The sequence below is a fragment of the Centrocercus urophasianus genome, unplaced genomic scaffold (genome assembly GCF_019232065.1).
Source record: "Centrocercus urophasianus isolate 14NV4802_14NV808 unplaced genomic scaffold, USGS_Curo_1.0 seq_12, whole genome shotgun sequence".
Lineage (NCBI taxonomy): Eukaryota > Metazoa > Chordata > Aves > Galliformes > Phasianidae > Centrocercus > Centrocercus urophasianus.
The window spans coordinates 66459268-66485292 of NW_024884364.1; the positions used below are offsets into that span (position 1 = coordinate 66459268).

General features: G+C 35.2%; 1 protein-coding gene across 3 annotated transcripts in view; it reads left to right on the top strand.

Annotated features, from left to right (window-relative positions):
• FGF14 (fibroblast growth factor 14) overlaps positions 1–26025 on the top strand; it is a 381800-nt gene that overhangs the window by 245441 nt on the left and 110334 nt on the right. The window lies entirely within an intron of this gene.

Consider the following 26025-nt stretch of genomic DNA (forward strand, 5'->3'; position numbering starts at 1 on the left):
TTGGCAGCTTTGGGAGCCCATGCTTGCATCCCTTTCTATGTGTCTGCCTTCCAACTGCTCTTCCCCAGTTAAGGCCTATCAATATAGACAAGGAAGTCTGGCAAACAGTTTTTCTCCCGCACGGATCACAAGTAGTCAACAAGTCCAAGATGTCTAAAACTGGTACCATGTGGTCTGCGTTTTGGCAGTACATTGTGTCAGGACCCTAGAAATAAAAGGACTTAAGTGACGACTTGACTACTTCCCCGGTTGTTCTTATTTTGTGATATTCAACAGTGTTCAGAACTGGTGATGACTTATTTTGTACTCGTCCTGGGGAAACAAGTAGCTTTAAAACAAAATAATTGTGTCAAAAAGAGTGAAAATCTTAGATATAACTCAAAACAGGGATGATGCAGTCAGCGGTCACATAGAAGCTATCCTCTTACTAACATTAGAGAATGCCACCATGTGTTGTAGATTGGTATGTATAGTATAATAATACTAAATCACCTCTGTAAGTTGGGCTGGAAGATAATTCTAAGAAGCATAGTTAATGATCTGCTCTGATCGATGCCTCCTGTGCTTTTTTTTTTTTTTTTTTTTTTTTTTTTTTTTCCCCATGCTTCATATTTGAAATATCAAACATTTATACAATTAATCCATTTTTTTTTTAACATGGCTTTATTACTTAGGAACTATTCCTCATAACTTCTATTAAATTCTAATCTTGCCTCTTTTAGATAGAGCAGTGGTACAGGGATGATGAGTTATCCATCCCTGCATATCAGTGGCAAAATCTATGCAGGTTTATTTTTAGGCAGTCGGCATATGAGCTTAATGATAAGACTAAAGTATTTGGTTTATAATATTGAATTCATTCATGTATGTGGTATTTGTTTATGAAAATAAGTTTAGAAAGAGATATTCTTAAATGAACAATTGTTCTGGACCACCTGTTCAGTCTTATTTGGTGGAAAACTATGTGTTTGACTGTGCTGTTGTTTGAGGAGATGCACTCCTCACAGTACTGAAATGACAAAAATTTTCTTAGGTAGGGTAGAGCTTACAATGGACTTTGAAACACATTTTTTTTTCATTTCTTTCTTTCCCATAAGGCACTTGCATAAGAGAATTGGATTAGTATGCATCTTATCTGTAACCCATACCACTGATACAGATGATTTGAAAATGGATTATCACAACCAGGAGTATACACTTGTAAAGCCTGTAGTACGAAACCTGTGAGTTTATTTCCTCTAAGAATCACTCAGATGGAGACACAATCATGTTTGTTCATCTTTTTTTTGCTCAAGTCTTGGAATTAGTGCTCATCATAGTAGTCCTGCTGAGAGAATGCTATCACACTTTTGACTTCATATGTTCATCACACGTAGTGTGATATTTGGGGTACCTGTGGTTTCAGAGACGTGTTATTTAGGAGGGAAGCTGTAGAAACAAACAGAAGTCAATTGCTTTAAATGCTTTCCAGTACTTTTTAGCTTACCTAAATAAATGATTGTTGAATTCTTCACTTAAATTTACTGTCAAACCCATCCGAACAAGTCTTTGCTAAGCAAAACAGGATGCATTTCAAAACATCTGTTGTCAGAAAGGCACAATGGAATTTTGTCAAATAGACCTTATGTGGATGATATACAAGGTGACATGAGAGCATTGTGGAAAATGAGCTAACTGAGATGTGACAAGCAGTCTGTAGCTTTTTCACGTTATTCAGTGGAAGTACAGAAGAACATATTAAGTATTTGTTACATATACCAGCAAAAGCTAGGCTCACAGAATGAAGTGCTTACTTAGTAAAGTACTTTCATATGTAAAATATACGTTTTTGAAATAATTAGGCAACAAAAACCAATGATGTCACTTTTTAAATTCAAAATACACATTTATTCTTTTCTGTTAATTTACAATATATGCACACTTACTGCACAAAAGATGTTAGCAAACTTTTGAAAATACACTTTATTTTTAAACTTTTCCTAAAAATGCTCATTAATACTCTTCCTGGGTGTGATTCGTGTACAATTCAAGTAATTATAAATACAAGACAAATTAAAATCTTATGTATCCATAACTAAGTGCATTTTTTTTCTGTCATGATTACTGATTTTTTGTTCATAATTTGTCCCTTAAGGACATAGTAAAATATCAAGAGAAATACGTTTTGAGAGACTAACACTTAGGAAAGGTAGTGTTAAAGATAGATCCAGAAACTCGCTCAGGGTAAAGGGTAACACTTGTATTAGCTCACATATTGGCTCTACTGATAGATGCAGTGGGAGTTACAAACAGCTTTTCTAAAACTTCATCAATGAATTTAACTGTCAATCAAAGCGATTTCTGCAGAGGACTTATCTGGTAAGCTAACAAGTGAATGGAACCACTTTCATTCAGCTTAGGCAACTTTGATTTGTATTGTTTAGTACTATGATATTTCAAATTTCTTTCATTTTCTTTTGATTCTTCTCATCACCTGATGAAGAAGTCACTGTCATTAATTTCCAGGTAGGCATGAAGCCAAGATATTGCTTGACATTGATGCCAGACATCAATCAATTATAAATCATCTGCTCCTTCTAGATGAGATATTGTTCAGTTCTATTTGTTTCCCAAATTATGTAAATATAATCACAATTGGGATACTCGGCAGATGAGATGTTGGGTTGTTATGGCAAATAACCTTATAGAACCTGGGACTATCCATTAACAAGAGGAAACAGAAGTAAGTACTTTACCTCTTGCTACTTCAGTGCAAGAGATTAGAAATGGATGCTTATTTCTGCTGCCAATTCTGACTTCTTAGCCTATATTTTCATCTACAAATGTAGCTTCTTTGCTCATCTGAAAAAATCATCATTTGGTTAATTAAGTCTCTTGAGATTATTTTATTGGAAAATATGCAACATTTAAATCAATTAAAAACCAAGGGTAATCTTTATTGTTTCTCTGTGCTTCTTCCACATTCAGACTAATAAATTTATACTTATAGTGTATGTATGAATTGAATGACTTGGCCTCTTATTTTTAATACTAGTATTTATTAATATTTATGAGCAAGAGAGACCCAGGGAACATGTTCAGAAAATATGCTGGTTAGATTTTACTGCACCTCCAAAGAAAGCATTTTTGAAAAATTCCTGAGTATATCAAGTGATGTCCTGAGGCAGATGTGGGAATGGTCCATAATCTCAGATGTAAACTAATTCTCCATTTACATAGCATCTGAATAATTTTTTAGCTCTCCCAAGTGTGGAATGAAAAGGAGATTTGTGCATGCTTGTGGAGACACCTAATTTCTTGAAACTCAGGAAAGTGTATGTTATTCCAATCATTTAACTTCAGTCTTTGGATGATCTGTTTTTTTGGTGGTGTTTTTTCACTGGACCAAAACCTGTAGCTTCACTTTCCTATGTGACTGTATTCAGAATTAATTATGCTGGCAGTTCACTAAAGCTCTTTGCATCATCTGTGACCTAGAAGATGCATGTCTTTTTGCTGGAATTTAACTGGTATTATTTATTCTTGAATACTTTTATTCCAATGAGAATGATTAACCTACAACCCTTCTGGAATTACAGACCTAATCTTATCAATATATATCTAAAATATATGTATATCTTTACTGCCAATCTATCTGAAGGATTGCATGATCATCACTAATTAATAAAGCACAAATGGGCCATTTCTCATGTAGAATATTCTAAGCATACTTAAAACTCATTTTTTAAATATGTATCTTGCAGTTTAATAGACAGTGTCAAGTTTTTTTTTCCTGTGCATTCAGTATTTCACATAGATTCTGTGTTTGCTAACAGAGGCTTTAAAAGAAAATATAGTGATGGCTGGACTGTCATTCTCTTATACTAAATGGTCATGGTGGCTCTAAAAGTGAAGAATGACATGTTTTTGAGAAGAAATTGGGAAAAAGAACTTTAAAATGGCAAACATAATTTGGGCTTGAATTCCTTGTTTGTTTCATCTGTGAAGTACACACCACTGTGAAGTGTGTTTTTGTTTTTTGTAGTTTTCTGTTTTGTTTTTTTTCCTTGATAAACACTTGCCCTCATTTACTTGCCTCAAGACTTTTGCATATCTGGGGTATATACAAAACTGGAGAGAACAACATTTCACTTTTCCTACTAACAGTCATTCCTTTTCACTCTTTCCAATTTGTAACTGCTGATTTAAAAATTTATTTGCAAATTAACTCTTTGCTGTTGTGTGATCTTGCTAGATCTCCAAAGTTCAGGGAGTTCTGATCCACAAGTAGCAATCTTTCTTTGTAAAGTGTATCAGTTATCATACCTGTTAAACTTACATATTATAGAAATAAGATATCTGGTAAATGGAGGTATTCAGGGAGATTTTGGGATGTGCAATTTCTCACTCGTAATAATGTAGTGATGGATATGTTTTAGGTGTTGTCAGGTTTCTGTGCTATTTTTAAAGACTTAATAATATATAATCTATTGGTGGAAGTCCTGTATTTTTCAAGTATTGAAGTATTCATTTGATTCAAACAAAAAATGAGTGCTTAAAATCATTTTGAATAATGAATTTTTAAGGCTGTAATTTATGAATATCAGAAATAAATTGAAATATGAAGCTAATTAAAAATGTTTACTGCAGAAAATTTTTCTATTGAAGTATTTTTCTTTAGATTCCAAACTTAGAAACTTGAATATATACAGAAGGGTGAGATTAGATGCTCACTGATTTGAGAGTATTCAGAAGCCTATCTTGCTTGGTTGTATGTAAGCTCATTTTATCTTTGGCAAATAGTAGACAGTGATATGTAGGAAGGTACACCCCAGTTCCATTTATTCTCATTGTGTCATCAGCTTTTTCTGAATGTCTTTGAAACTGCTATTATTTTGTTTTCTCAAGTTATTAGTGCTTAATCAGATCTTACATTCTGCCACACTCTGAGTGGTGTGAAAATGGAAGGAACAGATTACACTACATTCAGTGTTTGAAAAAAAAAAGAGAAAATTAGAAAAACTCTGAATTTCTCTATTGAGGCCTAAAATCGGCAACCTACTTTTATTGCACTGTAGATAATATTTCTGCATATTTATGTTTGCATTTCAATTGTATTAATCAAAGGATCACCTTGACATGATGAAGTTTTGATCTTACAGTGTATTTTTTTTTCTGGGAGTGAAAATGAAGGAACACACCTCTTCCTGGTGCTAAGACAGAAACTGGCTTTTGGTGCCTGGATTTAATAATACTTTCTTGGAGCAAGAGGCAAACGTAGTCAAGTTTAGAGCTCAAAGTCTGATTTCAAAGTAAACACACTATGATTACAGCATACCTTTAAATAGATGACATCACTTAAATTTATGTTTCAGTAAAAGAATAAACATAAAAACAAAGAAAACTGAGAACTTTGCTCTTTCAAAGAAAGACTAACACAAAATTGAAAGAAATAAATGATAAAATGTTGGTATAAATTTTAAATGTATGTACTACGTAGAAAAACATAGAGAAATTTTGTTACCTCAAGGTTTTCAGTATGCAAAGTTGTTTCAGTTGCTATTCACTGTAAAATGGTGAGTATAAGCTAATAAAAATTACACTGTTTGTTTAAGTAAGATCTATATAGATGAAGCTGGACCAAGTTGACTGGAATGGGAACGTGAAATATATCCTATCTATGCTAATCTCTAGGATGCAATTAAATTATTTAACTAAAATCCATGGTCTTTCTTCTCACCCACTGCCCAGATCTAGACAATTTGAATGGCATTGGAGGTACTTTGCTTTTACAGCACAGGTTTGGATTGCTGATGGGCACTAATTGGCGTAACCAAATGATATAACTCAGTGGGGTTTTTTTAAGTATCATCAAGTACATTATTCCATGTAGGAATGTTTCTGGGTTATGAAACACAAAAGAAGTCTTTCTCTCTAGAGGTTAATTAAAAAAAAAAAAAAAAAAAAAAAAGTACTTAACTATCATTTACATTGCAAAACTTTGTAATTTCCAAGATGTAGCCAACGTGTAGTTCTGCTTTGTTACTGTACAGCCTGCCTCACAAAACATGTCTTTTTGGTTGCTGGAATATTTTAAGAATTAGGGCTTTTTAAAATGCAAATGAGAGAAAGAAATTCATTATAGTATAATTTTTAACTAGCCCATATTTTAATGGTTCATTGTGTAGGTAAATCTGAATAGAATTTCATGTCCCAGTGACAAAGGACTTTTCAAGCCTCAGGGTGTTTTTACTACTGATTTTGAAGCCTCTTTGCAAAGAGACAGGTTAGACTGACTTAAGAAAAGGTCAGCAGGTTTCATCACAGTGGAGATTCTTATGAATGATAAAGCTAGAAGCAGGAGCTGCTGCCAAGGTCTTCTTTAGCAAACTAACATGACGCAGATATTTACAGTTTAGTTTGGATGAGAATGTGCACTTCGAGAGCACTGTACTGATTGAAGTTCTTAATTACCAGTATTTTTTACCAAAAATACGAACCTTTTATTGTAGGATTTTCTATCGTATGAATGAAAATGTTTTTGAAATGCAAATATTTCTTTCAAACTTTGGTGATAATAAATAGTATATTTTTTGTTTAAATGTAACTGTGTGTGTAATCATTATATATCTGTAGTACCTATATTATGTTCATGCTTTTCTTGAAAAGCGTATTTTCACAGTAAGAGCAATGAGTAAGTCTATTTCGATACGATACTTATATTTTCTTTGAAAGATTTCTAACACATGACAGCAAACTTAATTTTGTGTATGAATTTTATTAGTTATTCCAAAAGGCTAGTCTGTTTATTAGAGACTATGTTAGAGACTATGTTAGAGATTATACGCAAATTTGATGTTTGTGTGTTTTTTTTGTATATATGTTTTAATCTATGATTTTTCTTTTTGTGCTTCAGAATAGCTTTCTAATGACTTGATATGTTCATAATTGCGATGAAGCAGGATTTTTCTCCAGTGATTCTTTCTTGTAACCTAAATTCTGTAATTCACAGATTATAGTTCCTAACTTTTTTCAAAAATTTGCAATGCTTACTGAATATTTAGTTATTTGCACACTTAACTGCTTTACGCATTGTCAATGTCCCAGCTTAAACAGATGCTTCTCTAATTTTCAACTGCATAGTTTATGTATAACTGAGACTTGAATTCCTGAGCCTTAATTAGTACTTTGTATCCCTTCATACAAAATTCTGATGAGTTGAAAAATTTACCGCTGTTATCTGTATTCCAGTGACTACAAAATAAATGAACTCTTGAACTTCATTGTTCTATTTCTTTCTTTCACTTTTCTTGCTATGTAATCAGAACAAATACACATGAAATGTGTAGTATTTTGTTCTGAAGAGCATTTTAAATTGTGATATTTGAGCCAACAGACATAAGACCCCAGCTATAGAATCTCTTTCTTTATGTAAGAGGTTTGCAGAGCAACATGGCTTTCCTGGATTTTAACTAGGCTCTACATGTTCACTGCAAGCCTTGTCTGGCTTGACTGATCAGGCTTGTACCTGAAGTTGTACTTCTGGCATTAGTCCATTATACATGCTCTACATTAGGCTTTTGCTTGCATGATTACAGGATGAAGACTTATGTATGTCGATCTTTTCCTTCACACATTTGGGGATACACAGAAAAATAATAATGGATTCATCCTGCTATTAATATCTTCCCATGATCTTCTCACTTATCTTGGATCACGACTGTGTCAAGAGATGGAACTGATCATAAGATACCACAGGATGCCTTAGTGATTTGTAGATAGAAAACTGTTCCTGAAGTTGAAAAGATTGAGAGAGCATCATCTTTAACAATGAAGGTAGTCTAAAGAAATGCAAGTCTTTTTTGTTTCTAATACACATTCTTTAACTTAGCTTGTGTATGCTTTAATAAATTGAAATATATGAGTTCCACCTAAGGAACAAGCTTGAAAATTATTGCCAGTCAAATACATCAGCAGCAGTCTTCTCTACTGATAATTTTTTTTTATTTCTTTAATAAAGTGTTTATCTCAATCTCCAAACAGTCTGGCGCACAGATGATTTATACCTCTTTAATAAATGTTAAAAAATGAAGCCTTCATTATTAGCATAGTTTCAGCTTGCTAAGATAAACAATCTGGTTTCTGAGAATCTCCTTTTTCTTCCTTTTTTTTTTTTCTCTCTGAAAATGGATTTGCACAGAAGTTCCTTCACAGCTCAAGTCTTCTACATTAGATTGGTAAATCCCACTTCGTTATTGCTTCTACTAACATTTTAGTTTTCTAACAAGGAAGAACGAACTACCATTCTAATTCTGGTGTCCAAATAGTTGTGCTAAAATAAGTGAGAGGCCCATTTCCAGAGAGCCTCAATAATGATTTTTACTGGCAATTCTTAAGAAAAAAGCAGATACAGATTTTTTAATTCTAGCTCTGCCGGTCAGATGACCCCAAATTTGCAATTTGTATACAAGTGAGAAAATTAGCATTTTTGTCCTTTTCTTGGATGTAAATTTTTTCAGCAAATTCTGTTGTCTAAGTAGCTTGTAGGTGTTGAAATATAGTGAGGATGTGCTGTTACTACTCTAAAAACAGATCTTTTGATGTAATGCACATGATTCTGGAAATCTTTGTGAAGTTAGAATGTAATGCTCTGTAAATATAAAATAGTTTTATTAGTAATCAGTACAGTTAAATCCATCCATCTGCAATATCTGTTTATCAAGGTTTTGTGTTGCAGATATAATGTTTGAAATGAACCAGTAGCATAAGCAAACATTTCTGATGGCTTATTAAGGTTGTTTGCTAGTTTGCTGGATGTTACCTGGCAGATTCTATTCTATGTTTTTTGTGGATAAACAGTCATGAATTTGGAAACTGATATACTAAAACTCAGTTTCCTTGCAGAATTCCAATAATATCAGTTAGCAAATCTGGTGTTTGAGCATCCCCAATGGTACATGCATAGGCTACATGGTGAATCTGATCTTAAGAAATAAAATGTTTACACGTAAAGATTCTTAACTGTGTGGATTTTTCTGCTCATTACTAACTTTGTATCATGTATTGCGTTTTTTTTTGTTGTTTTTTTTTTTTTTTTTTTATTTGCAGTTGGATTTTTTTTTTTTTTTTTTTTAACATAGCTATGATACATAAATGTAGGATAAGCCTGTTGTCTTCTCTTTTCTAACAAATACTTAAGTAGCAAAAGGATTATAAGTATTTAAAGGGGAAATGCATTGCTAGTAATTATTGGAAATGCTAGTAAATTACTGATGCTGTTATTCCTAAAGCACTCACAGCAATTTTGGCTAAATGTTAAGAAAATTAAACAATGTTGATGTGTGGAAAGAGTATGTTAAATGCATCTAAGCAATTATGTATAGTTTAAGTGAAGATGTAAAGAGAAGGCTTTATTTTTTGTAATTTTTCTGCTGATATTAGTATTCATGAATTGTTTGGAGCAGTTATATTTGAATTTAGGCTTCTTACTCATGTAACTAGTGTGATTAACTTCAGTTCCTAATTACGGTAGGGAAATCACCAACTTTCAGAATCTAAAGAATCATAAAAGTTTTGTTACTTTTTAGGTATCTTTGTTGCCATTAATCATAGAAAAGGTGACAAGAAAGACTACAGATAGGACTTGTCATATAAACAGTATTTTTTTTCTATTCATTAGCATGTATTTTTTTAAATAACAGTTTATGTTTATAAAATGGTGTCAGTTCCAGTTGATTTCCAGATAGGTTTCTACTATCACATGCAAACAGTTTTGGTATGTGCTGTTTTATTTCTAAAGCAGTGCAGCTGTAACACCTGAGCACTAATGGCACAGCTCTCCTCCTGAGTCCGAAAGATTGCGGCATACAGTGTTCTTTTTTAGAGACATGTCATAGGTGTGTAGGAGGTGAAAAAATGTTTCTTCACTTCTGCCATAGTATCAGCAATGTCTCACACAGTGGTTCTAATATGTTGACAGCTCAATGAGTCCTGAATGTCTTCATTTGATTGTAAAGTTGAATTTTAATCCCTGTGAAGGCTTTTTTTTTTTTTTCTTTTTTCCCTGTAAGTAGCATGAAACTTACACAGTTTTGGACTCCACTGCCCACTATCACAGAAACTGAAGTGTCTTTAGGGGACGACTATTGAAATAGCAGGCTATTTTGGTCTTGTGTTCTTTGCTAAGATTCAGGAGAAAATTTTCATGAAAGACTGGACCTTATTTTTTTTGAGTACTGGATGAAATTGGACTTTCTGCATTTGGAACGTATGATTTGCTATGTTGATTCTCCTCTCTCCACTTGTTCAGTGATTTTTGAACAGCTGTTAAGTAGTTGGTTGGTGAATTCATTTTGAATATTGTTGGTTTGTCTGTTTTTTGTTTGTTTGTTTGTTTGTTTTGTTGTTTGTTTGTTTTTTCCTGGTATCTAAGCTCATGTTTTAGTAGAAGATGAGAAGAATGAATTAATTTTCTTTGTTGGGCTCATTCAGACCCTGTATGTGGAGCAAGATAGAAATTTTCCCATTTGCATTCCCACAGGAGAAATACGAGTTCTATAGCTCCGAAAAAAACTTGCCACAAGTTTTTCCTTCAAATTTCAGCAGTGGCGTTTGTGAAAGGATACAAAGCAGTTCTCCAGACATCACAATACTCAGTACAAAGTTACAGGGATTTATTCCGTCATCCTTCAGTGATACTTATGTAAAACTGAAGGAGAGATAGCCACGATGTATTGAGCTGTTGTTCACTTATCATATCATAGAATCGTTCAATGGTTTGTGTTGGATGGTTCCTAAGATCATATAGTTCTTACCTCCCTTCCATAGGCAAGGATATTTCCCCGTAGACCAGGTTGCTTAAAGCCCCACCCAGCCTGGCCTTGAATGCTTCCAGGGAGGGGGCATCCACAACCTTGCTAGGCAGATATCATAGTGATTACATGCCACTTATAATTGGGTAACTATTTGTCTGCAAATTAAATGTGAAAAGTGTTGGAAGGGAGAGAAGTTGTTTTGACTTTCCTAGCAGCAGAATGTGACTCTGGTACATAACACATGCAGATCATCTATGATATTAGTTGGACTTGATGATCTCTGGAGGTCCCTTACAACCCCTACAATTCTGTGATTCTGTGATATTAGATCATAGAATCATAGAATCATAGAATCATAGAGTGGCTTGGGTTGGAAGGGACCTCAAGGATCTTCAAGCTCCAACCCCCCTGCCACAGACAGGGCCACCAACCTCATATCTAATACTAGATCAGGCTGCCAAGGGCCCCATCCAATCTGGCCTTGAACACCTCCAGGGATGGGGCATCTACAACCTCTCTGGAGTTGCTCCTCTGTATGACTGTGGCAAGTATATATGATGGGGATGTTGCTTCCATAAGCACCTGAAATTTTGATAAGGATCTTTCTCCGGTGTTGATGTGGCCATAATTATTCTTAGCTCTGATTTGGCAAAGATTAAACTGCTAGAAAGCATGCTACCTTGTGCCTACACTTTGAGACCACTCAAAAAAACCACCCCAAAAATAGAGAAGTGTTTTGCGGTTTGCTTTATAAGCAGTTCCTAACTGTAGAACATAACAGTGCTTTGGAACTGTGCTGGCTGCCTAAAAGCTGCAGCTTGGAAATCGGAGTAGTAGGAGTATAAACAACTTATTAAACAAAGCTGTCATCTGGGAAAACAAATCACCATTTAGTTTTTGAGGGTTTCATACTGCTAAGCATGCTCTATTCTCTATTTTATCAGAACAGTGATTCTAGTCACATTTGATATGCACATCCTGTCTGGGCAGGACTATTTAGCCATATTGGTAAGATATCTCATTACACAAGAGAAAAGAATAAAACACGTATAAAATCTAAAGAAAACTACAGTAGATTTATAAAGCAATGAAAAAGTACTGTAACATGAAACAGACAAGCTTTAACTTTTATTTTGCTAGTTGTGTAATTCCTCTTATCTGCTATGCTCCTACAATTTTATGTGTGAAAACATAACCAAGGGGAATAATAGTTTGTTTGTGATACAGTACTTAATGGCAATTATGTAATTTTGGTCAGTGGACTGGAGCTGGCAGCAAAGTCAGGTTTCACTATGAGTGAAGAGGCATTTAATGATGAGCAGTGCTGGAAATTGTCTGCAACAGCTCTGAAGTGCAAGCTTATTACTCTATTCTCAGTGTATCTCTCTGAGTTCATTTTTCTTACAGCTTTCTGCTATTAAAATTTTCAGTTCTGTGAAGGCAAAATAAACTGTAATTACTTGGTTCTGGTTCTGTAAGGTTGGAAACTGCAACTGACTCTAATTTAAGTTTATATAGATTTTGATAAACAAACTCAGACATGTTGAATCAATTTCCCTTGATTTCTATAGGTTTAGAAGCTATATGTATCTTTTAAGGCTGAGATTCACATTTTGCCATCTTGACCTGAAGAATTTGCTTTTCATTCTGTTGCTGTACTTAGCAAAGAAGGCTTTGAGAGCAATTACTGCAAATTAGAAGTAAACCTGGCAGTGGTGTATACATGAACAGACTTTTGATAAAGAAAAAGTGCATTTAACACTTTGCAGAAAAAGCATATTTATGTGCATTAGTTGCATATGATTCTGATGTCCTTCTTGCCTTCTTTACATTTGTAGGTTTTAACAGTATAGCTTTATCATCACAAACTTCAGTGTTTCTAATGCTCAGGATGTTTACGACACAACCTTTTATGACCTCTACACCTGACCCCTTTCTACACTATTGCTGAAATGTACCAGTGAGCAATGATCTGATAAAATTGCTAATACATCCTCAATATGGTCCACGTTGCTAATTTGATTTTATTTGCTAACAGCATAGAAGCAACTTAGTGGAATTTCACAGGAGATATCTCATCACTACCTAAAATCCCATAATCACTCTTTGCTTTCATTTTTAATCAATCTTTCCATTTCCATTTCCAGATTTTTTTCCTTTAGTGATTTCCTACTTCCAAGTGCAGTTAGCTGATAATGAAAGTCTACTATACTTTACTGTTGGTGGTCCTTAGTAGCTTCATGCTGTCTGCAGTAGAATGTGATATTCCAAGGGAGAAGGAGCTCGAAAAGGGTACTAAGTGATGGTGCAAGTCAATGACTTGGTGTAAGTCGAGAGAATAGCTCTTTTTTGGTAGACTTCTGAGCAGGGAAGCCATGCAAGCTGCATAAGATGTAGTGAGTTACAGTCAAAGCTGTATACTGTGTTATTTATTTTCTGTAATTCGTACTTTGAGGAGAGAGAAAGATAATATTTCTGGGAATGTTTGTGTTCATCCTTTTGAGAAGCCAGAATGACACTAGTACTAATTTTACAAATTCATTAATTGAGAGGGACGGTTATAACAAATGCATCTTTCCCAGTAATCTCACAGATGAAAGGTCATTTATTTCACAATTTCAAAAGAATAGAATTTTCTACAGCACTAAAACAGATAATTCTTTCCAAAGAAGAAAACCAACACAATAATTACTTATCTTTCTACATTTTAAAGCTGAATCTAAACCATGTCTTCCTTTAAGTTGACATTCATTTTAAATATACCAAAGTGTATCTATTGATTCTTTAAACTGTAGTCTGTTGCAAATAAATACTGAAGGTTTTCATTTGAAATGTATTTTATTTTTTTCTAAGTGTCAATGATTAAGCACTACTTGTTTCATAAGAAATTAGACATAATTTAACATATAACTCAAATCATTCTCTTGGGTGTTTTATTGAATTGAATCTAAAACAAACCATGCTCAGCATTCAGACAGATTTCAGTACATTGCATTGGTTATCTAGCATACATTCTTAGAGGACCTGTTCTATCAAGTATAGGTTAGCATGCTGAACTTCAGATGTTGAGGTACAGCAACAAACTACCTTTAACATCAAGAGCTGTGTAACTTCAAAACTTTACTCATCATTGCAGTCATTGTAAGTAGGCAAAGTATGGTACATAGTTTAGCAGCTTTACATTTAATTGAGGACAGCGACAGTGGGCTTCGCCTTTGCTGAAGAGAATGGAATGGTGCATCTGTGTTCATGAAAAATTTGAGATTAGCTGTTACTACTATGGCAGATTTGAAACTGCCCTGCTACAACTCTAAAGAGTCTCAATAAGAGATTCTTCAGAAAATCTAGATAATTAATTTTGTGACTTATTCAAAATGGTCTTTGTTGGGCTATATTTAATTGCATTTTGTTTTGCTCTTTATGTTTGTAACTCATTGCTCACTGGACTGATATTTTTATTTTATCTGAAACAACTTTACTCTTCTATCAGGTTTGGATAAGTTCCAAGCTTCCATCAGTACAGAACACTTTTGTTAAAACTTTTTGTTGGAAAAGTGTCTTGAGGCCGGAGATTTTTTTTTTGTTGATCCCCGGGGTGTATCAAACAGATTTGGGCTAGAGCACTCTTCTTTCTACATAGAAGTTTCAAGTTTAACTTCCTTTTCACTTTGGTTCTGACAAAAAGGCTTTCACCTGTATCTCCACTGAGAATACTTACTGCCAGATTGTTAGTTATTCCTCTGTGAGTAACTCAGATATTTTTTTTCCCTGGATGAACTGAATGCCTGTGGCACTGTTGTACACTGTGATAGGGTGCTAAATGTTTATGCAATCTGCTTATTGCTTCTGAAGGATCACATCAAGTTATTTTTCAACAACTATATAAGAAAGATACCTATTCAGGATCAGAGAAATAATTATTTTTTCTGGAATGCTGACAGTCTGTTCCCCCTCAGGTACACCTTTAGTGAAACATTTACTACTCCCAAGTTTTTCTTCAGACTTCCGTTATCCCCTCAGACAGTCATCTTAAGTGCTTTGGAGAGAACCAGAATTACTGAGTAAAGACATTTTCCTGCTTTCCCTAGGAGGAAATAGTTTTCTGTGTAAGACAGCATTTCTCTGAAAACATTCCGCTTTCATGGTAGCATTTCAGAGGGTTTTGACATTGATCGCAACTCACATTTGGCAGAGAAGTTTCAATGTAGTCATTTACTACATCATGAATTGTTTGTTGTGGTCATTTAACATTAATCAGAATATTTTTTCTGGGATATTTTTATTCCACTGAAGTTGCAGTACGCTTTCCAACCCATCAAATGTTGGTAGCCATGAAGTTTCTTCCGAGATTCACTCAAATCACATGTTGTAAATGTTTCCTACATACATACAGGAATACTTGACCATCTTACAGGTTCATATTTTGACTATCATGCAGTCAGTGAAAGAAAAGGTGTCATGTTGAAGCAAATGGCTTCAGTGTTTGTGAAGGGAGCCTTGGAAGACTAGATCAGATATCTGCTAGACTAGAAAAGTTAATGTCTCTGCTTCCAAAGTCTAGTCTAGAAGGAGTTTGCCTGAGGAGAGCTTAAAATACTACTACTGAGGAGATCTGTAAAAATACTACAGATCCCAAAACCAAGCTCTTGATATCTCCTAGACAGACTCTCTGTTAGAGTGTGAGACTGAGCTGCTGGGGGACCTGCCCATGCATTGGAGTGGCTGCTCTGCTTCTTAGAGTCCCCAGCTCTGTAGAGAGAAGAGAGAAAAGAATTTTTCTCTCACAGAGAAGCATGGCTTCTAATGAAGAAGGAGTGCTTTATGGTGGAAGAAGTAGATCTTAATTTTGGCTCTTATCACTAACATTTGTCTTCATTTAACACTAATAGAGTACAGACAATTTTTGTGGAAGAAACTCAAGGCATTTAGTTATTTAAGAGATTCTGAAAACTTCAATATTTTAGACATTTGTTGGTGTCCCAATACTATACAAGGTAATCTTCATATTGATTTCCAATTTAGATCAGCTTTAATTGTCTCAGAAGATTGAGAGAAGTCTTAGGCATCTTTCCAATACGTAAACACTGCCACAGAAATGCTTTGTGAGTTTTCAAAGGGGATAATTCCGCTGAGAAATTATCTTTTCTGAACCACGCAAATCCAGTAGTTAGCATGAGTTGCCCAAAATATAATTTGAAAGCAGATTATTTTATTTAGAATTGTCTAGAAACTGTTGATGAGGGTGTAATTTATTCTCCTTCCAGTTGCATTCATCAGAACATATTAAAGTGCTGAGAAAAGATTTTATAAGCTGTCATTCTGCTACAGAGATAGAAAGCTTCTGATAAGTTATGCGTATTTTTGCTGACATCCATTTATTTTATTAATGGTGACAAGCTTTCTTCCCTTGCCTCAACTCCCCTGTTTGAAGCTTCTCTATTAAAATCCTTCAGTTTCTCTAAACAGTGGGAATATTACTGTTATATTATACCAATGAACTCATTCAGTTTAATGTAAATTTAGGGCAGTAACTGATTTCTAACATGCTTGTAAATTGTGGTTTCTGTCTACTTGTTAACTGTATTTTTTCCGGTCATTGTACATCCTTCTGTACAGCGTTCTGTACAGGGGTTCTATATCCTGGACTGAGGTGCAGAAAACCTCATTTTTATTGCCACTTTGGACATCCTTTTTGTGCTTCTGCTTAGTTATCTATAATGTGACTGTGATACTGATTCTGGTGTTGAGGATCTGCCTGGGAATCTGTGGGCAGCTGGAACTCATAGCAACAGAAGAGTTTTCAAAGACAGGATTGTGGGACAATTAAGAGAAGCTAGAAGCAATCTGGATTAAGCCTTTTGTTTTCAGATAGACATTTTCTAATTTTTAATTATTTCTTCTAGTTTTGAAGTAACTTTTAAATTTGAATTATAAGTCAGTTTAACCTTAAAATAACAGTATTGAACATTTTAAATGAAATTTTTGCTCTTTGCTTTAAATCATATAGTTGTGATATGAGAAATGACTTAAGTTTTTGTTTATTTATTTTGATGTGGAGAAATCATGCAGCATTGCCCACTTCAGTCTATTAGAGAAGAATGGCAAAGCTTTTAGTCTGTTTTTTACTGCTTTTAAATTTAATTTAATTTAATTTAATTTAATTTTATTTTATTTTATTTTATTTTATTTTATTTTTCCTTTAATTCTTAAAGAAAAATGTGGCCCTTTTGTTTTGGAAACAAAGGCTAGCTGTCCTATTTCAGGCATCTCCTTGTGATTTGAAGAATCAGATATGTCTTTCTTCTGTTGCAAATATAGTGGCTAACATCACTGTTCCTATACATCATGTCGACTTCTGTCTTTAGCACTGGGTTCTCTGTCCATTCAGAAACAAATTCAGTGCACACATTTGTGAAACCTAAAGGCAGTGTAAATATTTTCTAACTGCTGTGAATAGTTTCTGAGCTGTGTCAATCCTGTGTAACATGAGTTGCTACTAATTCTCAAGGAAACATCTGATTTTTTTTTTTAAAAAAAAAAAAAAAAAAAAAAAAAAGCAAAACCCAATAAACATCTCTCTTGCTTTGGTATTACTGGTATTACAGTGGGCAAAATCCCAATGATTACCTCAGATGGGGAATGGCCATGATCTTTAGAATTGAAATCAAAGTCGTTGCTCAGCTGCTTTCCCATGTTTTGTGCTCTCTTTGCTGCGTTGCTATGTTCCCTAGAAATAGCTAAAGTTATACTCTGATTATAAAGCAGCAGAGTTCTGGTTTGTTTGCAAAAAAAAATGCACCAGAAAAACCTGCTGTAAGTTTGTAGCACAGAACAGCTGCAGTGTGAAAGCAAATGGGGAGTGAAGAAAAAGAGGAGGGTGTTTGCTGCACCAGAGGCTGCGTGCTGCCATCATGTCACCAGAAGCATGACAGTATATTAGTCAGGGTGATGAGAGCTTTTAACTTCTCTTTCCACTTTCCTGGTCTTCCTTCTCTGGTAAATCCATGTTTTGCATACCACTAAAAATAAGTTCTTAGAAAAATGAAGTGTAGCCTGCTTGACAGGGCCTCTTGCATTGATTTTAATGAAGAACTTAATAAAGAATAATCAAAGCCTACAATATGCCCTTGCATTCCATAGAAAAGTGAATGTGTCTTTTGTGTATCAAATTTGAACAAGGTCTGTATCAGGGATTCCTGCTATTTTCTGTGTGTAAAAATAGAGAACTGTTCCAAAGTCCTCTAAAAAAAAATCATAAAATCATAGAATCATAGAATGGTTGGGGTTGGAAGGGACCTTTAAGATTAACTAGTTCCAACCCCCCTGCTATAGACAGGGATACCTCCCCCTAGACCAGGTTGTTCAAGGTCCCATCCAGCCTGGTCTCAAATTCTTCCATGGAGGGGGCAGTCTCAACCTCTCTAGGCAACCTGTTCCAGTGTTTCATCACCCTCACAGTAAAGAATTTCTTCCTCATACGTAGTCCAAATCTACCCTTTTTGAGTTTAAAGCCATTTCCTTTTCTCTTGTCTCTACCTGCTCTTTTAAAAAGTCCCTTCTCAGCTTTCTGGTAGGCACCCTTCATCTACTGGAACACCACTAGGTTCTCACAGAGCCTTCTCTTCTCCAGACTGAAGAGCCCCAGCTCTCAGACTGTTCCAATAGGAGAGCTGCTCCAGCACTCTGATCATCTTTGTGGCACTCCTCTGGAGCTGCTCCAACAGTTCAATGTCCTTCATGTACTTCACATACCACAGAAGCTCTGGTGAACATGACTGTTTTATGAATTAGAAATATCCTTTCTGTTATTTTTTTCTGGCTACCTTTAGGAGAGGGAGAGGTCCTAATTTGAACTAGTTGAAGTGTTAAGTATTTCATGCTGTAGTTAATTGTTATGAGATACATGTAAATATGCATGTGAGATGTGATGTAATGGTAAACCATACCAGGTTTCACTTATAGTATTGTACTCAAAGCACTGCAGCATCTATGATGAAGATAACAGAGAGTAACCTGCAGGCACTGTACCAAATTATTCCTGTAAGAGCTCATGACTGTTAGAAAACAAGTTTGAAGTTAGTGTGCAAGCGTGTTAGTGTGCTGATGGGATTAAACTGAGTGGGTGCCCGCTGAGTTCAGCACTGCTTCTGGTGGAGATGGGCACTGCCTGGCCTGCTGCTGGACTCAGCAAACCTTGCTCTCATCCTCGGAAGCTGAGGTGCCAGATGTGAAGCTGAAGGAAGCAAAGGGCAACATTCAGTTGAAGGCTGTCATTTAGGACACATTGTCAAATTTACATCAGTTGTTCCAGCTCCTTGGTGATACCTGCTAATACTGGTGCTATTACTGGAAAGTAACCTGATAAAAAAAAAAAAAAAGAAAAAGAAAAATTGTTGTGGAAATCCTGGGTTTGAATTTCCTTGTTTTCAATCTGTAATCTTTCAGCTTCAATAACATTTAAGTTCTTGGTATAAAAAAAGATGCAGGAAGCAATAAGAGAATTTAAAATTAATATTCAGAAAGCAGTGTAATTTGTACTTCCTAAGCATGCCTTTTTGCCCTTCTGAAAGCAGTGTCAGTCTTTGCAGGGGTTAACAGGGTGCTGCTGCAGTACAAACAAATGAATCCAGAGAATGGAATTGATTTCTGTTTAAAACACGCTAGTTGAATGCTGTGTTTTGCAAAGGAGTTTTCAGGACAAGATTCCAAGTGAACGGTGGAGTGGAAAATGTTGTGAGAATCATCAACAGTTGACAGATTAGGATGCTAAGCAAACTAGTTTAAATTTAGTTGTGCCCATATGGCAGCATTTGTTTATAGTATAGGTGGGTCTCCTAAAAAGAAAAAAAAACAAAAACCATATAAGAACTTGAGAGGGTTATTTGGGTCATATCATAAATCCAATCCAAACAGAATAGTCTGGGATAGGCTGAAGTTGCTCTAGGAAGGAAAGGTTCATCAAAAAACTTCCGTATCTCCTGAGAACGAACAGTGCTGAGCAGTGCACGATGGCTGTTCTGGGTGGATAAATAAGCTCTCTTGGGTGTAATTTTCTTAATGCATTTTTGACCTTTGCTTTATAAAAGAGTGAAATCATACCTCTAGCTGTCCATTTCTGTTCGCCAATATGAAGGTACAAGTGCAAAGTCCTGCAGCTGGGTAGGGGCAATCCCAAGCCCAGATATAGGTTTGGTGGAGAATGGCTTGAGAACAGCCCCCGAGGAGAAGGATGTGGGGGTGCTGGTTGAGGAAAGACTCAATATAAGCCAGAGATGTATGCTTGCAGACTAGAAGGCCAATTGTATCCTGGAAGCATAGCCAGCAGGTTAAAGGAGGTGATTCCGTCCTGCTACTCTGCTCTCGTGAGACCCCACCAGGAGTACTACATCCAGTTTTGGGTCCCTTAACACAAGAAGGACATGGAGCTGTTGGAGCAGGTCCAGAGGAGGACCATGAACATGATCAGAGGGCTGGAGCATCTCCGCTACAAGGACAGGCTGAGAGAGCTAGGATCTTCAGCCTGGAGAAGGCTTTGGGGGGACCTTATAATTATCTTCTAGTATCTGAAGGGGGACTACAGGAAGGCTGGGGATGGACTTTTTAAAAGGGCAGGTAGTTCTATGATTCTATGGTTCTATGATTCTATGATAAGGAGTTCAGGGTAACTTGCTCAGATGCAGACTCCATACATGGTCAGTGGAATCTCACTTGTTTGGACTTTGGAAGACACCAATTACAAGTTGTGGAATTTGTTTTGTTTAGTGTCTTCATATATGTAATTGATCATCTAGTTAAGAGAAAAGTCCAGACCTGGCAGGTAATGATTCTGTTGTATCTGTTTTAGACCAAGCAAACAGCGAAGAGAGAAGCTATCATCATTGAATTGTGATTCAGCAGACTTGAGGAGTTTGTTTTGGTTCTAGTTTTGGTTTTGCCAGTTTTATATTACACATCATAGGAGAAAACATACATTCAGAACTTCTATGGATCTTCACTCTGAGTCACTGCTCTGCAAAATATACTGATAAGCTGTTAGTTGTTTTGGTTTGTTGTATACAGCCAGAAATTACAGACCATTATTTCCCTGGTAGCTACAAGGTGTAGTTTGTATTTTTGGTTAAATGCATTGTTACCCTAAAGATAATCTGAGCTTTTCCACAATTTTTAAAGGAGAACATATGTGACTGATATTTTTTTTTATTTGTTTTATTTACTTAGGTTTATGGATGTGTTTTAGTATTAGAGTTGGACAACAGATAGGAGTGCAGTTTTATGTCTTCCTGGCTGCTCAACTTAGGTGAAGATACACAGTTAAGAAAAGATGCTGGGCTGAAGAATATAGTAAGCAGGAAGTGAAATGTGAGAATCAGGGCAAAGTGAGCCTGTCAATTGAATAGACTTTAAAAGGGTACTGGAGGTAGATGGGTAGATGTATAACCAGTTCTTTATGCTGAGGGAGATGGACTGGAAGCAAAGGAAGATTAAAAATGTGTCATGATGTCACTGCGAGAACACACGTGATGAGAGATTTGTTTTTATTTCTTATTTCACTTTAAGGTTATGTATTTAAAAACTCTTTTTTTTTTTTTTTTCCTTTTTTTTTTTTTTAATTAAACTTCAGCTCTGGAGACTGAAAGTCCTTTCAATGGGTTTTGAGGTGTTTTAGGGTATGTTTCCATCAAAACTAACTCTGAGGTCCTTCAAAACCCAGCAGACCTTTGCAGTTCTTTAGAGATTTTGTAGAGTTCTTTTAATTTTTGGAGGTGAATAACAGGTACTATATATTTCACAGAGCTCTTGAGGAGCTGATATAGTCACTGCTGACCCTCCACCGTATCATCAAAACACTCAGATCATTTACTCCTTATGAATTAACTATCTGCTTATTTTTCGGTAGGTGCTACAAGTATAATTCTACTTAGATTCTGGTTAGTAGCTAAACCTTATGGATTAAATAGCCAGAGAACCAGTGTAATCACGGTGGGACAATGCTCAGTTATTATTTTTCTCTCCAGAGATATTCACCAGCTATTTGTATTGATTTTGTTCTTGCTAAAGAGAGGTTTGAGTCATAATAGTAATACTAGTTAGAGAGAAGCAAGGTAACAATATTCATATGATGGTCTCTCAAATAAGAGTTTGTTAAGTCACCATTTATGGCAATTTTCTGTGTTCTGTCTTGCATCAGTGTCAAAATGTACTGATTTCCTTAAAAACCAGATTCTGGAGTCATTTCATAAGAGTTTATTTTCTGTCTACATGTTTCATGGTAGCAGAGCCATTCAAGACAGAAGAAAAAGAAAAAAAGTGCACAATAAAACTTAAGTCATGGACCAATTCAACCTTGAACTCAAAAAAACAAGCAGGAAGTACCTCCAGTATAGGGACACTGCTTTGAAATACAGATTATAGAAGAAGCAAATCTGCAGTGCTGAATTAGAAAGGGAATAGACTATATCCTTAAAGTACTGGGGATTATTTTCTTGTTTCACTGGCTGAAGATCAGTTTTCCAAGCTGCTTCTCTTAAGACTACCAAGTGTGTTTAATACCAGATTATGAGATCTTGCAGTCTGTAGGCAGAACAAGATTCTTGTCTTTCTCTTTTATACAAATTGGAAAAAAACTTGATCTCAGAAAATCAAAACAACCGTATATTTCTTCCTTTGCTGTCTCTCCACATTTTTGCATTCTTGCAGATGTATAAGTGCTTGTACACAGAGTAGAAGAAAATATAAGGAAATGTCTGCTCGTTCTTCTGCAGGTCCCCGCTTAATTAACACTTAGTTACACTGATAAAAAAATAAATTAAAGAAAAACTGAAATACTTAGTATAACCTATTGTTTTCTGGTTCAAAGAGTTCTTAATAATCCCCATCCTAAAACTCATGACAATTTTTGTGTATATCATTTTAAAAAAATGCAGTAGATACATGATTATACTTTTTGGATATGTTACGTTGATTTGGTTTGCTGTTAGGGGTTTCAAGATTAAAGTATATGTAGCAGTGCTTTTTGAAAGAACGTTATAGAATGTTATAAAAGCACTAAGTATTATTGGTTCTGTGCGTAATGACATTAAAAATTCTTTTATAGAGCTTCCATATGAACTGATGAGAGTGAATTCATACACAATTATACATTTTTCTAAATAAATAGATCAGTTTATTCATATTAACAGTGCAAACTTAAGCTCATCTCATGGGAACATTGTAATCTTGCTTTATACAAAAACGATACAGATTGCTCCTGCCCAATAAATAACAAGTATAGAAATGTATATTTCCCTCTTTCTTAATGAGATTATCCTTTTCACGATGGATAATCAATAATTCTCTTACTCTGCCTGCGTATCTTTGGAGTCCTCTTTAAATCTCCAGTAATGTTACTTGTTCATGAAGAGGACTGAGATGTAATTTGCATTTAACAGTTCTCATTTTTCTGGGACATTATTAATTTGTAAACAGACCTCTTCAAATCATATTGTTTAATGATGTGGTTTGACAGGAGTTTAATGCTCTTGTTCAACATTTTCATCAGTGGCCTGGATGAAGGGACAGTGCACCCTCAGTGAGTTTGCTGATGATAGGAAGCTGGGAGGAGTGACTGACATGTCAGAAGGCCATGCTGCCATTCTGTGAGACCTGGACAGGCTGGAGAACTGGGTGGAGAGGAATCTGATGAGGTTCAACAAGGGCAAGTGTGAGTCCTACACTGTGAAAGAATAACTAAGCACATCAGTACAGGTTTGATGCTGACCTGCTAGAGAGGAAATCTGCAGAGAAGGACCGGGGTGTCCTGGTGGACAGGCTGGCCAAGAGTCAGCAGTGTTCCCCTGTGGCCAAGAAGGCCAACGGTATCTTTCAGTGGTACCTTTCATATCAAGGTATGCATAAAAAAAGGTGGACAGCAAGTCAAGGGAAGTGATCCTCTCCCTCTACTCTGCTCTGATGAGTCCTAATCTGGAGTACTGCGTTGAGTTCTTGGTTCTCCAGTTCAAGAAAGAAAGGGAACTTCCAGAGGGAGTCCAGCAAAGAGTGACAAAGATGATGAGGGCCCTGGAGCATCTCCCTCATGAGGGAAGACTGAGAAACCTGGAGAAGACTGAGAGGGGTTTTTATCAATACTTATAAATGTCTTAGGGGCAAGACTCAAGTGGATGGGGCCAAGTGGTCAAAAGGACAAGGGGCAGTGGACACAAACTGGTAGAAAGGAAGTTCCATCAGAATGTTAGGAATAATAACTTATTTACTGTGAGGGTGACAGGACACTGGAACAGGCTGCCCAGAGAGGTTATGGAATCTCCTTCTCTGGAGATATTTAGAATCTACTTGGATGCTTTCCTGTGTGACCTGCTGTAGGGAACTGCTTTACCAAGGGGGTTGAACTCAGTGATCTCCAGAGGTCCCTTCCAACCCTTACAGTTTTGTGATTCTGTGATTTATGTTAAAGCATAATGATTAAATAACAATATAGGGAAATAAATAAATGTTCAACCAGGGAAAATTTTTACTTTTTCCAGTTTTTAGAAGTTTCTAAGTCAGTTTACTAATTCATATACTTCTTAGTAAAATCTGTCAGGTATAAATAACTAATTCCTGTTTAATACATTTTAAACACTATATTAATACTTAATTAAATTATGATCTTGTAAATTTTTATTTCCTTTTGAGTGAATTTTTAGTTCAAATATTAAAGTAGTTTGGTTTTAGTCACAAGTTAATGTTTTTATGGTTTTATTAATCAAGAGTTTATAATTGTGTACTAAGTTGTTAGCGCAGATAGAAAATGAGTCATGTTCCTGTTGGCTTTCTAATGTATGTATTTCAACCTGTCCTAATCTCAGCTCAGTTCACTCAACCTAAGTGAAGTGGAAATGACAATTTGTGATCTTTTTTTTTTTTTTGTGATTTTATAAATTGCTTATGGTGGTGTCAGTAAAAAGTTAAGAATGCTGCGCTAAGAGATATCTGTAATCCCTACATTTTAAACCTGGAGAGGCTTTTGTGTTATTTAGCTACCAAAGAAAATTAAACCTCATTGCTCTCTTATGAACCTGCAACATATATTGCAATTCTTTGCTACTCCCTTGCAACTGAATAAGATCTCTTTTACGTCAGTTATTAGCAGTGTAATTTACCTGCTTGCCTGCAATTTTAAGGCAAGTCAGTAGTCAAAAAGAAAATTTTCTTGAAAATAATGCCTTCCTTCAATATTTTGTGCCTCTGGCAAGAAACTAAGAGTATGTAGAACACCCTCTGTTGTGGAGATACAGTTCAGAAGCGATTATACTGCTTGTATAAGCCAAAGGAATATACTTCTTCATTCTGTTTGCTTTTATGTATTCTGTCAAGTATTAAATGAAAATAATAAGTTAAGGATCTTTGCCACTTGGCACTATTGAGGAAGATTCCTCTATATAGAAATAGAAAATAGAGTGTGGTTCAAAATATAATATAATGCATTGCAAATTATCCTGCTATCTTCTTTTCATTGAGCATTGCCATGATAATTTGGACTACTTTCTCAATAGATTTCTTAGGCCCTATCCAAATCCCATTCTAAGTCCATTTGTGAAAGAAATACAGACTGAATTCAAATATTTCATCACTTTGTGATACAGCATGAAAAGAGAAACAATCGAGATTTTAAAAATAATGTTTAATCATTTCATTCTAAAAATACAAAATATCTAGGAAAAGGAGAATCAGATTAATGCTTTGATAAATCAAAATTTAAGTGGTCATAGAACCTATCAAATTGTGTTGCTTTATTATTTTCTAAAGTTTGGTTGTTCATGAAGCATTTTTATAGGAAGTTACCAAAACTGACTCCACTGCAAAAACGAAGGCACAAAAGTTGCTTAACTTCAGTATCCATTATTTAATGTTTCTGTTTTGAAGATAAATGTTAAACAATATTTTGTATGATGTTTTACTGTCCGAATTCAGAAACAAGAATATATTAGTTAGAACTAAGATGTTCAAGTATGCAGGGAAGTCCTAAATAAAGTACTATAATGAGGTTAAGTTTTTTTGAAAAGCAAGAATATTCATTAAAACAGGATACTTTTAGGGTTATTTAAAATTAAAATTAATTAATTAATTAAAATAAAATTCTCAATAGAATAGCTAGTGTAATATAGAATTTAGACAATAGAATTTTCTTATTAGCATTTTCAAATAAATTTCAAGATTTGAGTACAATTGTTCAAAGATGAATTTTAGTGTCTGT